The sequence below is a fragment of the Andrena cerasifolii genome, chromosome 4 (assembly GCF_050908995.1).
Source record: "Andrena cerasifolii isolate SP2316 chromosome 4, iyAndCera1_principal, whole genome shotgun sequence".
Classification (NCBI taxonomy): Eukaryota; Metazoa; Arthropoda; class Insecta; order Hymenoptera; family Andrenidae; genus Andrena; species Andrena cerasifolii.
The window spans coordinates 6,025,678-6,038,379 of NC_135121.1; the positions used below are offsets into that span (position 1 = coordinate 6,025,678).

The 12,702-nt window shown below is 39.8% G+C and overlaps 1 long non-coding RNA gene across 1 annotated transcript in view; it reads right to left on the reverse strand.

Moving 5' to 3' along the window:
• LOC143367769 (uncharacterized) overlaps positions 1-12,702 on the reverse strand; it is a 231,249-nt gene that overhangs the window by 56,360 nt on the left and 162,187 nt on the right. The window lies entirely within an intron of this gene.

Below are 12,702 nucleotides of genomic sequence, written 5' to 3' on the forward strand. Positions count from 1 at the left end.
TAGGCGTGTACACACGCACAGATACGTATGCATACGTATAATTATATTGAATTATTATTAACGAGAATAGAACTTATATATATTATTTGTTGGGAGAGCATATATTATACGATATTTAATATATTTAGGATATTTATTTGTTGATTTGGTGATAATATATATAATATAGATAAATATATATATATATACATAAATAGCTAAATAATTTTTACAAGGCCTATGAAGGGTTTAAATAAACAAAACATGGTATTTCGACGGGGAAATAATCGATTATTCAATTTTCGTCCGTTTCACTTTTCTGTTTTCGTCCGCTCTTTCGCGACTTAAATGTTCTTTTCGTGTTCGATGAGAAAATCGAATTAGGGTTCGTCGTGTTATTTACCTTGTCACTCTTTTACTGAGATCGATCCTTTCGTTTAATTTTCACCACAGCATAAAGCCATCCTACCTTAATACTTGACATTAATTACGACGGTTTTATTGCGAGCGAATAATTGTTTACGTCAAACCAAGTGCAATAGATAAAAATGCTAAAATATCGATAGGAATAAATTTAAGTTCTAGGATGTTATTATTAACGTGCTGAAAAATTTTAGCATTCGGTTTCAGTAATTCTTAATTACCTATCGCTCCAAATCGCATTCTCGTGCATCCAATCCAGAGGCGCTGCCTTTGAGAAGTAATCACTTCTATAGGCAGGGCGAAGAAAAATGTTGACCTGCTGGTGGGGGAAATTCCACGAACGAAAACATTTTACGGAAAAAATACCGTCGTGTAATTAAACCCGTAAATAATTTATTTACTACGCGTCCTTTGCACACAATATATTTTTATGCACTATTCTGTAGAGTAGTATCAACGGGTCTGGAGACTTCATGTAACTCTTAATATACTTTAAGAAGTTTGCAAAGCACTATTACAATTTTGATGCGAGAGGAAATCTGTCGCGGACATTTTTCAATGATAAATAGCTTCCTGAAACATTAATTACGTTCGCAGGCGTAGGAATTTTTTTTTTTAATAAGGGTAGATGGAATACTTAAAAGGCATTTAGCTAGTTTCCCTACGTAACTTATCCTCGTTTAAATTCCACCATTTTAAGGGCGGTTTATACAGCCACCGAGTCCGTGCCGTGACGGGCCGGAACGAGTCGAGCTCCGGGCCCGAGATGCAACCTGTTGTGGCGCATCCGCCTCGGCACCTCGGGAGAGGTGGTCAGATGTTATGATTGATTGATTGATTAAGAGCCTATCGGGGTGGCGTGACAATCGGCAGAGACCCCAAAGGGAGGGACAGGTCCTGACGGACTAGCTTTACCCGAGGGCACCTCTTTAACCCGATGGGGCGATTTCCCCGCGGTCTGACGTTGCGTTGGCTTTTTTAGGCCCCGGGCCTAAAAGACCACCTAGTGGTCACATGCCAACGAAGGAATCTGACCCGCGGGGTCGCTTGTCATGGAGGACGTGCCGTTCGTCTAATTCGCGGTAGGGTCCAACACACGTCCTATCGAGCGTTTGCACGGGTAATGGGCCGTTTCCCTTGTCAGCTTTCCCTATCAGCAACACCGATCTCGCGGGATCAACTGGAGACTCAATCAGCGAGTCAGATGTCATGACTTCAGTTTTCAACTCGATTTACAGTAAATATTGTCTTAAAGCAAATATCTACCAGTTTTTCTGAATCAGCATAAAATTCTGAACTTATAGGTTTGTCTTGATAAAATAAGTAATATCTATATTAGTTTCAATAGCCATTTTGTATTAGGTCGACCGCGTCTCCCGAATTTACCCTACGTGTTGGGATCATAAAATCCAGCAACGTTGCACTTCGACATGGTACGGACTCGGCCCGTCCGGCCCATCGTCTCAACGAGGCGCCACCGAGCCCGGGGCCGGCGGGGACCGAGGAGCCGCTGAGTTTCCACCGAGCTCGGCGGCTCCTTCTCCTCTTCGCCTGCTCCGCAGAGCCGTAGGAGAACGGCCCCCCTCCACATCTACTTCACTTTGATGAATTTCTCCTCCGGATGCCGCACTCCTCCCTGCCGGGTCACGTGCAACGCCTGGAGAAAAAGAAGTGGAGGAATCGGCTGACCGGGGGCCCGACTCGTGCGGCTCTCGAAGTGGGGACGTTCGACATCCCTGCCATAGAGGCTCGGCCCGTCACGGCCCGAACTCGCGGGACCGAATGCTTACCCCCACTATGCCCTACCGTCGTCCCCCACTTTCTTCCCATCGCACTGCACGCAAGCGTATCCCTACCCCTGTCCGTGTACTCGACAGCCCAACAGGCAACGCACACGTACAGGGGTAGGGATATGCTTGTGTGCAGTGCGATGGGAAGAAAGTGGGGGACGACGGTAGGGCATAGTGGGGGTAAGCATTTGGTCCCGCGTCCCACGATTCTGGCATCATTGGGTGGCTGTATAAACCGATCTTTAGGCGCCATTCAGCCGAGCGTGCGATTTAAGCCAGGACTGAGCAACTTGTTCGCCGCCGTGGGCCGCACAGTCCCCACTACCAGTCAGCCGGTTCCCCCCACCATCAGCAGATTAGCCGCCACTCCATGCCCCTTCCTTTTACTCCTACGCGTGCGGTCATATATACGGCGTACACTGTAGGAGTTAAAAGAGTATGGTGGGGATCGTTCTCCTGCGGCCCAGCAGAGTAGGCAATTCGGGGAACGGGCCGCATGCGGCCCATGGGCCGCGGGTTGCCCAGCCCTGATTTAAACAGATACTATTGCCATTCTGTAAAATTTAAATACATAGCCGATATCTGAATTACTCAAATAGTTTAAAGGCTCTATCAAATGTGTTCGATGTCGCGCGTTGAATGCATGAGAACGTGGCTTGAGGGATTCGTTTAAAACATGGATCGATCTCAGTAAATCTTTTCTAAAACCGAGGTATTTTAAAAGTATTTCCTGCAAATGCTAGCACTGTACAATGGAGTCTCGATAATCCGAGAAAATCATAACCGAAACCGATTCGAATTGTGGGGAAATCGGATTAAACGAAACAAACAAAGACACACACACACTTGATGCCTGCGGAGAACTCCACGCGAGAGGAAACGCTTGCCAAAATGAAAAATCTATCTACGAAATAGGTTTTCTGATTTATACATAATTTGTTCCAGCAGAACGACGCTTATTTCTTCAGAATACAACTTCGAATTAAGTAGACATCGATTTATGCAGGCTTCGGATTAAACGAAACTCGGTTTATCGAGACTGGCACTACTTTTAGAAACGGTACTACATGCAATACATGGTTTAACAAGTTTATTAATTTTTTTTGCCATCGAGAACGATGAATATTTTAATGGTGATACGTAGTTGTTTTTTTTTTTTGTTGATAGTCTTAGTATTTTATCGATTGTGCGTAGATGAAACTTCGTGATTTGTTTAAATGTTATATATTTTCATCGGCGTGGGGCGTTTGAATGTAGATACGAATTACCACGAAACCTTTTGATTGCTTTCTAATCGACGATCGATTATTTTACACGGAGCCAAGAGAAATCGGCCGATCTTGTTGCAAGACGAAAGCAATACCGACGTTAAGGGATTTGGACAGAAATTTTACACGTAAGAGAACGAACGTAGCAATAAATTTTCTAAATTACTAGATAGCGATTAAAATCTACCGGGGGAGCACTTAACATTCGATCGTTTTTTCCCTAACATTTATTAACGTTCCCTGAACGTTATTAATTTTTTTTTTTTACTGCGGTAACATTATGTCTCTTCCCTCGGAACTGGAATAACGAGGAACAGCTGATTATCAGGTCGCGTGTGAATTATACTTTCTACACTTCTTGCGAAGCGGGTCGCAAAGTTGCTTCCAGCGATCGGTTTCGCGAATGTTCTTCGAGAGCTCGCGAGTAACTCTACTTGTCAGTACAAAGAGCCGGCTTATTCGCGTATAAAATCGCACTCCCATTTCTGACTGTTCGGTGGTTGCGCGGCGCGTTAAAATTTCTCCAAAAATCGTTCGCAGCATCCGGGCGGAATTCCCTTCGAAATTAATCGCGGACCTCGTCGCGGAGGCGAAGCATTATCCGTAGAAGCGATGATTTTTCACGATTTAGAATTCGTTACTAGAATTCTCACCAGTTATTTTTTATAAGACTAAATAACATGTAAATAACAATAATAATATTAATTAATAACGATACTGATTAGTGGTAACGAAAGACGGAGACTTTTGTGATGGGCGGTTACGTTTGGCAATCAACGATTAACGGATAATTCATGGACGGCTCCGGTGAACATCGATTATCGTTGATTGTTGATCGTCAAGTAACCGACGAATTAGTCATTGATCAACGAGCTAATTTACTTAGGACAGAGAATTCGGGAGACTTTTACTCTAGGTAAAAAAAGGAAAAAAAAAATGTGGGGGTGAAAAGAATAGGAGTCGCGGATGCGTGTTAATTGTGTCGTCGGATGTTTCCTTCCCTTGTGATTCTCATCGAGGGCCGCGAGACGACCGCGCGAGCGGCTCGAACGACTACCGAGGACGCCCGCTCTGAAGAGAGATGCGCGCTCATCTCCGACTAGCCACGGGGAGCAAAGATCTACGCGCGCTTGTCAGTCCCGTGACGGTTCCGGGCCGTCAGCGTCACCGGTGAAAGATACCGTTTCCCTGCTCTGTAATGGGGCGGTTCACGCTTGCCCGCGTCACTCGCTGACGCCGAAGCAAACGGACCATTGACACCGCTGCCACTGAACCGTCACGGGGCTGATACACTATGTTCATACGCGCGCGGATCTTTGAAGCTTTCCCCCTAGAATTAACCCCTCAGCGACCGGCCCCTGAGCCGGAAAACTGACCGTGAGGCCCGGGCCTTCAGAACGAAAACCTCCACTGTCTTCCTGGGCGGTATATACCGAATCCATCCTAAGAAGAACCCTAACGTCCATACCGTTCTGTGAGCGATCTGCGCAGACCCCCACTACTGCTTACGGCCCGACGCAGGCGATTGTTCGTAGCGCTTTACTTGCCGGGTTCCCTGCTTCTCCAAGGGCGGGTGTGATCGATGTCAATGTCAACACTGCAGGTTGCGCAACGGCTGACAGGGAGGTAACAGGTGGTAAGACGGAGAAAAACGTAGGCGGCTAAGTGGGGGTCGGACCAATCAGCGCCTCCTCAGAGTCATCGCTGCGCGAACCGGGTTTTTCTTAGGATGGAGCAACTATAGGAAATGCGGCTTTGAGGTCCGTACGAGATGCGCAGGCGGCGACCAGTGGAGAACTTAGGGTCTGTATGAGATACTGAGGTGGTCGTTGAGGGGTTAAGGGGAGAAACTGAGGACTCGAGCGGGCGACGCGGAACTTAAGGGGGTATTCCACTGTGAACGGTTTAGGGGTCAGGCTATTTTTTCAAGATTTTTTTTCTCGGTGAATACAACATATAATGAAATAAATCTTTTTGGTATTTATTAAGCTACTCTTATATTATACAAAAAAAATTAAAAAGAATTTTTGCAAATTGTTTTAATTTTTTTTTTAAAGCGTCAGTTTGGCACCTAAACAAAAGCGGTACGTTCGTGGTGCAGGTGATTTCCCGGCTCAGGCTTATCTCAAACAAAAAATTCGAAACGATTCTTAACCCCGCGGGAGGCGCACCCCATGTTCTAACACAGGTTGTCGCTACCGGGTGAAAAATACCCAAAATTGAAACGTAAAAAATCACAGTTTCAGAATATTTTTTTTTTAACTTTGTGATTTTTATGTTATAGTACAGTGTTTTAAGAACCAAATAAAATTTATGAAATATCTTAAAATCTTTATTAAAGTTCTTTAAAAAATTCTGACAAAAATTCAAACAGTCTTCAGATTTTCGCAACTAGCGCCTCTGTGGTAAATTTTACCCAGTAGCGCCTGCCGCCGAGTCAATCCGTACGAGTCTCGCTATCGCCCGTAGCTGAATTAACAATTTTTGTCGAGAAACAACCGAGAGTTTTCTCGGGGAACATTCGAGGAAAGTCGATTTTGGGGATGTTTTCTTCCAACCCGGCGCCGTTTTGTTATTCCTCAACAAAAATTGTTAACTAAGCTAGGGGCGATAGCGACACTCGTACAGATTAAGAACCCTTTCGAATTTATTGTTTCAAATAACCCTAAGCCAGAAAATCACCTGCACCACGAACATACTACTGTTGTTTATGTGCCAAATTGACTTATTGCAAAAATCAAATAAAACAAATTTAAAATATTCTCCTTAATTATTTTGGTACAATATAAGAGTAGCTTAATAAACATAAAAAAGATTCATTTCATTATACGTTGTATTTACTGAGAAAAAAAATCTTCAAAAATAGCTTGATTTCTCGACCGCTCGCGGTGCAGCAACCCCTTAAGTCACTCTGTCGGGTGAAACAGTCGAGCGTGAGTTGAGACGTGATTGAATGTAATTGAAAGTAAATGAAAATGTTCAAATAGGTAGAAATTTACAAATCGATTTTTAAAGTAACCCGCCGCGAGGAAAGAGCGGCACGGCTTCGCGATCCAGGGGGAGGCCTCTTGTTAAACAAGGATTCCCGCGAGAAATCGATCGCGCAGCCGGCGGGAATAAGCGGGAAAGGGGCGTGACTGCGTGCGTGAAAGTAGCAGAAGGAAATTTATAAGCATATACGAGTAATCTAGATACCAGATAACGAGGTGACATACTCCATGCCTTACATAGAATTATCTAAGCCTAAGTAGATGTATCTAATTAGTTGTATGGATTGAAATCAATTAAGAGAGGTGATCAACGACGAATCGAAAGATCGAAGAATAATTCGTAGAGTAACGCAGATTATTTTTTTTTTCAAAGATGAAAGAAGCCTCGGAGTTCTCTGAAACTTTGCACCCTTGGAATACGCGAAGCAGATTTTGTTTCGTCGAAATTGAAAGTTGAAGGCACAAATTTTTATTAGCGCGTGATTGGTTAAATTTCTAGATTATTTTTAAGCGTCCAGAAATCAACAGTACTCCTTCCTGCGAAGGGGAGCTTGCTTGCAAAACTGTACAGTCGTTCGAATATTGTATTTCCATCGACGGTTTCTCACGAATAAATGCACGATAGCGGGAAGAAAATTTGTATACATTTAGACTCGAATTGTTACCGAGGGAAATCGTGGATGGAAAGTGGCCGAACGGATCAGGAAACGGGCGAGGGAATTCGTCGTTGATCCTGCCTTTTTTTTCGATCAACTTATACCCCTGATTAGAGTGGAAAGTGGCGCTGATTAATGAAATAAATCGCTGCAGGAGTTCGCAGGCTGAAACTTTTGTGAATCCGGACGATCGCTCGAGGAGAGCTTACTTTTAACAGCTGAACTTTCGAAAGCGGAAGGAATAATTTCTGCGAAACGCTTCGGTTAAATTTCGGCGCTTTCTCTTCCGCGCCATTCAACTCATCTTTCGTTAAAAACGCTTTCTCGTCCCTTTAAATCGGGGACTGTCCAAACACCTGAAGGTACGATAAATCGAGTACGCCGTGGCAATAAAGGTTAATAAATTTGTTAAGTAAATAAATTGCTCCGATGGTGATATAATTATTAATACTTTAAACATCGAGTGAACTTCGAAACGCCTATAATTATTTAACGACGATTTCAACGTTGCCTAATAATATGTGTCGAACGTTTCTGTTATTCAATGCTGAATGATTTATTTCCCCAAAGAAAGATTTCTACATAGTTACCGTGTGATAAAGCAGATATAAATAATAAATATTTATTTACCGCAACACCGTTTATTTATACGAAGGATATATTTAAACAAAGGATTCTTTATTCGTTAATTTATTTCTTTATTAATGATATAATATCGTTCCGGTAAACACTTAATTTGTAATTAATAGTCTAAACATGTGATTAAAGTAAAATAAGTCACTAAAGAGGAAAAAGGAAGAACTTCAAATTTAGTAAGAAATTGCGAAGGAACAATTGATTGGTAGATCCTGCTGATCGAACGAGGTGCCTAGCAGTGGATAATTATTTAAATATCGCAAAGTAATTACTCATTGCAGCGCCCTTAAATTTTTTTTTTAAAAAAATCACCCCTTCAAAAGTGAAACGCAATTCAGTTGTTATTAAACAAATAAATCGAAGAACCACGGTTCGCCTATATAATTAAAGATAGTTTAATTAAGTAAACAATACGTAGACATTCTGGAAATGGGTGTTCATTCGCATGTAGGTCCATGTCTGTTGATTATGTAAACCTGTGCTTCTCAACCTTGCAACGAGATTAATTCCCTGATTGAACGCGAGAATTTTAATTTATCACCCGATTACCGTCTCATCTTGTTTGGCAACGCGTAGAAACGTACCCTCTTTTCTACCATTTTCGCGGGTTGGGAAACACGCGATTCGACTCTTTCGAGGTTTTTCGTTGCACGCTAAGAAACATTACGCAACAGCTATTCCCAAGTGAGAAGTTGAAATTTTGTTGAATACAATTGCCTGGGAATAACGTTTGAAAATAAACAGAACCATTCAGACCACTCAGTTTATTTAAATAAAATCTCACGAAGGTAGTGGATTCCACGAAGCAGAAAGAAAGAGTCGAACGAATTTTTGTCACATGGGGAAATTGGCAGAGAAGTTGACATCGTTTTAAATTTCTGTTTTATTAACCAGTGGCACTTTGGCGTTGATTCTGATTCAGTGTCGTGTAGCCCAGTTTGGCAATTATAAACGGAAAAATTGTAACGAATCAACGGTAGAAGTTGCATAAATTGTTGATGTTTAATGGTTTTTTATTAGTGCACTTTCAGGGGAGATGTTACCAGTGGTGGGATATTCAAACAACGTGGCTTTGAACGACTACTGTAAGCTCAAATTCAACTAGTACCTGCTGAAAAAATTTTAATTAATTTTATACTGAAAATATAATGTGTTTTTTAACTATATAAATTAGAAATATAAATGATTAAACATTTTGGTTAGAATTAGAAGTTCTATATTTTATTTCTGTTTAATTGGATTTTTGATCATTGAAATTATTAAGAATAATTTACCTCTATTTTGGTTTCAATTAATATACACAAAGTATATTTACTTTTAATTTCGACTTAAATATTTGACTTCTGTTGTGTATATATTTTTATTTTGGAATTTAATAAGATATAAAAATCTGGTTAGTGTGCCTCATTGTTTATTCGATTGGCGACACGTTCTTCAAAACACTTTGGGTCGATTTGAATTAAAGAAATTGGATGAACAGTTTTTGAAGGTTTTAAGAAATTTTGGACCAATCTGATAGAAAACAAGTCTCTTCAACCCTCGGTAGCTGTATAATTGTTTACCAGTATTGTATTGAGAAATCTATTTGTGCATAAGAAAATTGAATGGTGAAAAAATTGCAAGACCTGGCCAGGCTTTTAGAAGGTTTGAATTAAATTCGAGGTGGTTTGAAACATGACTGAATTGATTAGAAATTTACCAGAGACCAAATTGAATTGATGAAATTGATAAGAATTCAGAGGTACCCACCCAAATATTCGAAAGAAGCTGCAGCACGTGGCTGGACTATAAAATAGGGGCTCAGTTGAATTTGAGTTTTATGTAAGTAATTTTGTTCGATCCTAGTGGATCAGATATTGGCAAGTGGGTATTCTCTTCCAATAGGCAAGATTGAAACGCTGTTAAAGGGTAAGCTACGGACAAAAAAAAAGGATCTGTAAAAGACTCGCCTGAAAGAGCATTTAGAAAAGCATTACGAATTTTTTTTTAAATTTTGTGACTGTAAAATATCTCTAACCGTTACGACAAAGTAAACAAACATTTTACTTAAGATTTTAATTAATATTTTGCAATTGCGACAATGAATGTTGCCTTGAATGTCTTTTCTTTACCGTTGAATCGATGAGAGATTGATTGAAAGAAAGAGAATTGTTCTGCTACGAGGAGAAGTCCTTTGAAAATATTGTTAAAATGGAAAATTCGAAGAAAGAAAGTGTCATTTTTCCAATGGACCCATGTGAGGAAACGATAAACTCAAAGTGATGGTCAACATTACCGATGGTCTTCTTTCGAGAGTTGAAAAAGGTAAAAGTATCGAGAGAAGGGCCAACGGTTGTGATAAGCTATTAGTTAAGTTACGATTAGTTGGTTCACTAATTAATTAATTAGATGATCGTCCTAACCGGTTAGTGCGGCTTCATTGTCCTGATTTGTTGTTTGTCATTTCTTTTATTCTTTCCTGTGTTATTTTTAATAAATTCACGGATTATTTTGTTTAAATGTCTGTTTTATTTATTTACCCCTGTTTATCCCTTTTTGCATCCCGAACTTCATATACAGAGTTACGAAAAATATTTCTCTTCGTTTAAATACTCGAATTGTTTTATAGTTCGTATTATTTATGGCGTTAATAAAAGTTGAAGTCATCCATTTCTGCGTAGTCTGCCTTCAAACGCACGAATGTTAAGTCCAGTCTACTGTTTCACGTAGAATCAAGTTAGTAGACGTCATTCACTCACGCAAAGCTAAAACATATTTCTGTTTAGTGAATCTCTATTTAAAAAATGTGTAACTAATTTCATTTCTTTTTTAAACAGCACAATATTCAAAGGCTTACTATTCAGAAACTTATAGTTCAACCAATGAACTCAAAGCTACTATTGTTCGAGATTTTCGGACGTAAATTGGGTTTTTCGAAAAATGTATTCCTATTTATCTGCAGTTGGTGGAATAGATACAGGGTCAGCATTTTGTCTAGCAACCAGGGTTGCCATGTAAATCCTGGAGTGCAACACATTCCAACCCGGAGATGAAAAAGCAAAAATAAAAAACAGTTTTGTTTTCGAATATCCGAAAAACACAGGTACAACTCTTTTAAGCTGAAACAATTCAGAATTTAAAAGTATGTTTTTTTAATTAATAAATTTTATTGTATATAAAATTGATACCATTGTATAATACCACAGTTTCTTATTATCGCATTTTTTTTCTACGACCGGGAGATATTTCCAGTAAAACTGGAGCCTGGAGATTTGCTTCAAAACACGGAGTCTCCGGGCTAAAACCGGGGTGGTGGTAACCCTGCTTGCAAAGTAAAGTAAAGTGAAAAATACTCCAACTGTCATTCGAGTTCCTTACATCTAGATTGACTATGTGTAAGATGTAGATATTCAAGTATTTCAAATTTCATATACTTTTGATTAATATTGTACATCCGATACAACCTTCTAACACTTCACTGTGCTATTGCTCTCACCCTTTGCTGTTTTTACGTCATCGCTATATCCACCATTCCACCAACTATTCCCACATAAGGGCGTCAGAAATTTAATGACGCAATGGGCCTTGATGTAACGTCCAAGTATATTGCTGAAAGGACGCGGTTTATATCCGAAACTCTCATACAATTGGAGAGGTAAGAGCCCCACTCTTGAAAGCCTCAAATATTTCAGTGCAATGCTCGTGACGTCTGGACGACTTGTATTTCTCCCTTTTCCCAGTGTTTGCAAAGTCACTACACTTTGTTAAAATTAAGGATGCAATGTAACCACTATGGGCATTATACGATGATAGATAAAAGTATACATACACTTACAAGGGGAGGACACCAAGAGGTAGACACCGATTTTTATGAGCCTTGGCACGATGAATCTGTGTCGAAAATAAGTAAATAGGTGTCCGAGCGTTTCTGCCAATGGGCCTTAATAATAGAGATATTTACATGGAAATTATTAAAAATTTCATAGTGGCCGGGGGGTTTTAGTGGGTAGAAATCCCACACTACCCTGGCGTCCGCGGGAGATTCCCTTCTGGAGGCGCCGAGGTGCCTTTTGAAGATGTCTCCAGGTTAAAAAAAATTTACAAATTTTTTAATAAATTTTTTAAATTTATAAATTATTTTTTTTAACTTGAGGAAATCTTCAAAAGGCACCTCAACTCCTTCAGAGGGGAATCCCCCGGGGACGCCAGGGTAGTGTGGGATTTTTACCCATTAAAACTCCACGTCCACTATGAAATTTTTAATAATTTACATTTAAATACCTATATTATTACTATATACTTATTTTCAACATAGATTCATCGTGCCAAGGCTCATCAAAATCGGTGTCTACCTCATGGTGTCCTCCCCTTCTTAGACCTCGACTTCAATCAACAATAACTTTTTATATAAAAGCATGAATTAAGAATTATGTAGTACATTAGCATGTGTCCACATATCGTATTATTAATTGTACAAATCCTATTAATAATTGTATTATTCTTATTATCGTTTATATATTTTTATATGCATTTTAGTATATTACTAAATGGCGTCAGTGGATAATATCAGAATTAGTAAGTGATGAACTCAAAAACTGATTTCCCCCAATTCTACTGTTTACTTTGTAATTATTTACAGAAACCGCTAAACAATTTCCCCATTAAATCCCCATTATCCCCCAATATACCGCATTATGCTCTAAAAGTTACAGATTTCTTTTTTATAATTATTGTTGGTTGAAAGAAATAGGTCGACCTGTATGGACAATGTATTTCTGTCACCGTATAGCCATAGTCTATAAAATAATATCTATTTATTACTAATAAATAACTGTTTTATTTAGAATTGTTTAAAACGCGCAGATTGGTATCGCTGCAAAATTCTACATTTCTCGCGAGTTACCAACGTGGCCACATTTGCCATTGCTATTTATCAAAGAACGTTCAGAAAACATGTCGACGTTTTCTAAATTCTTCGAAA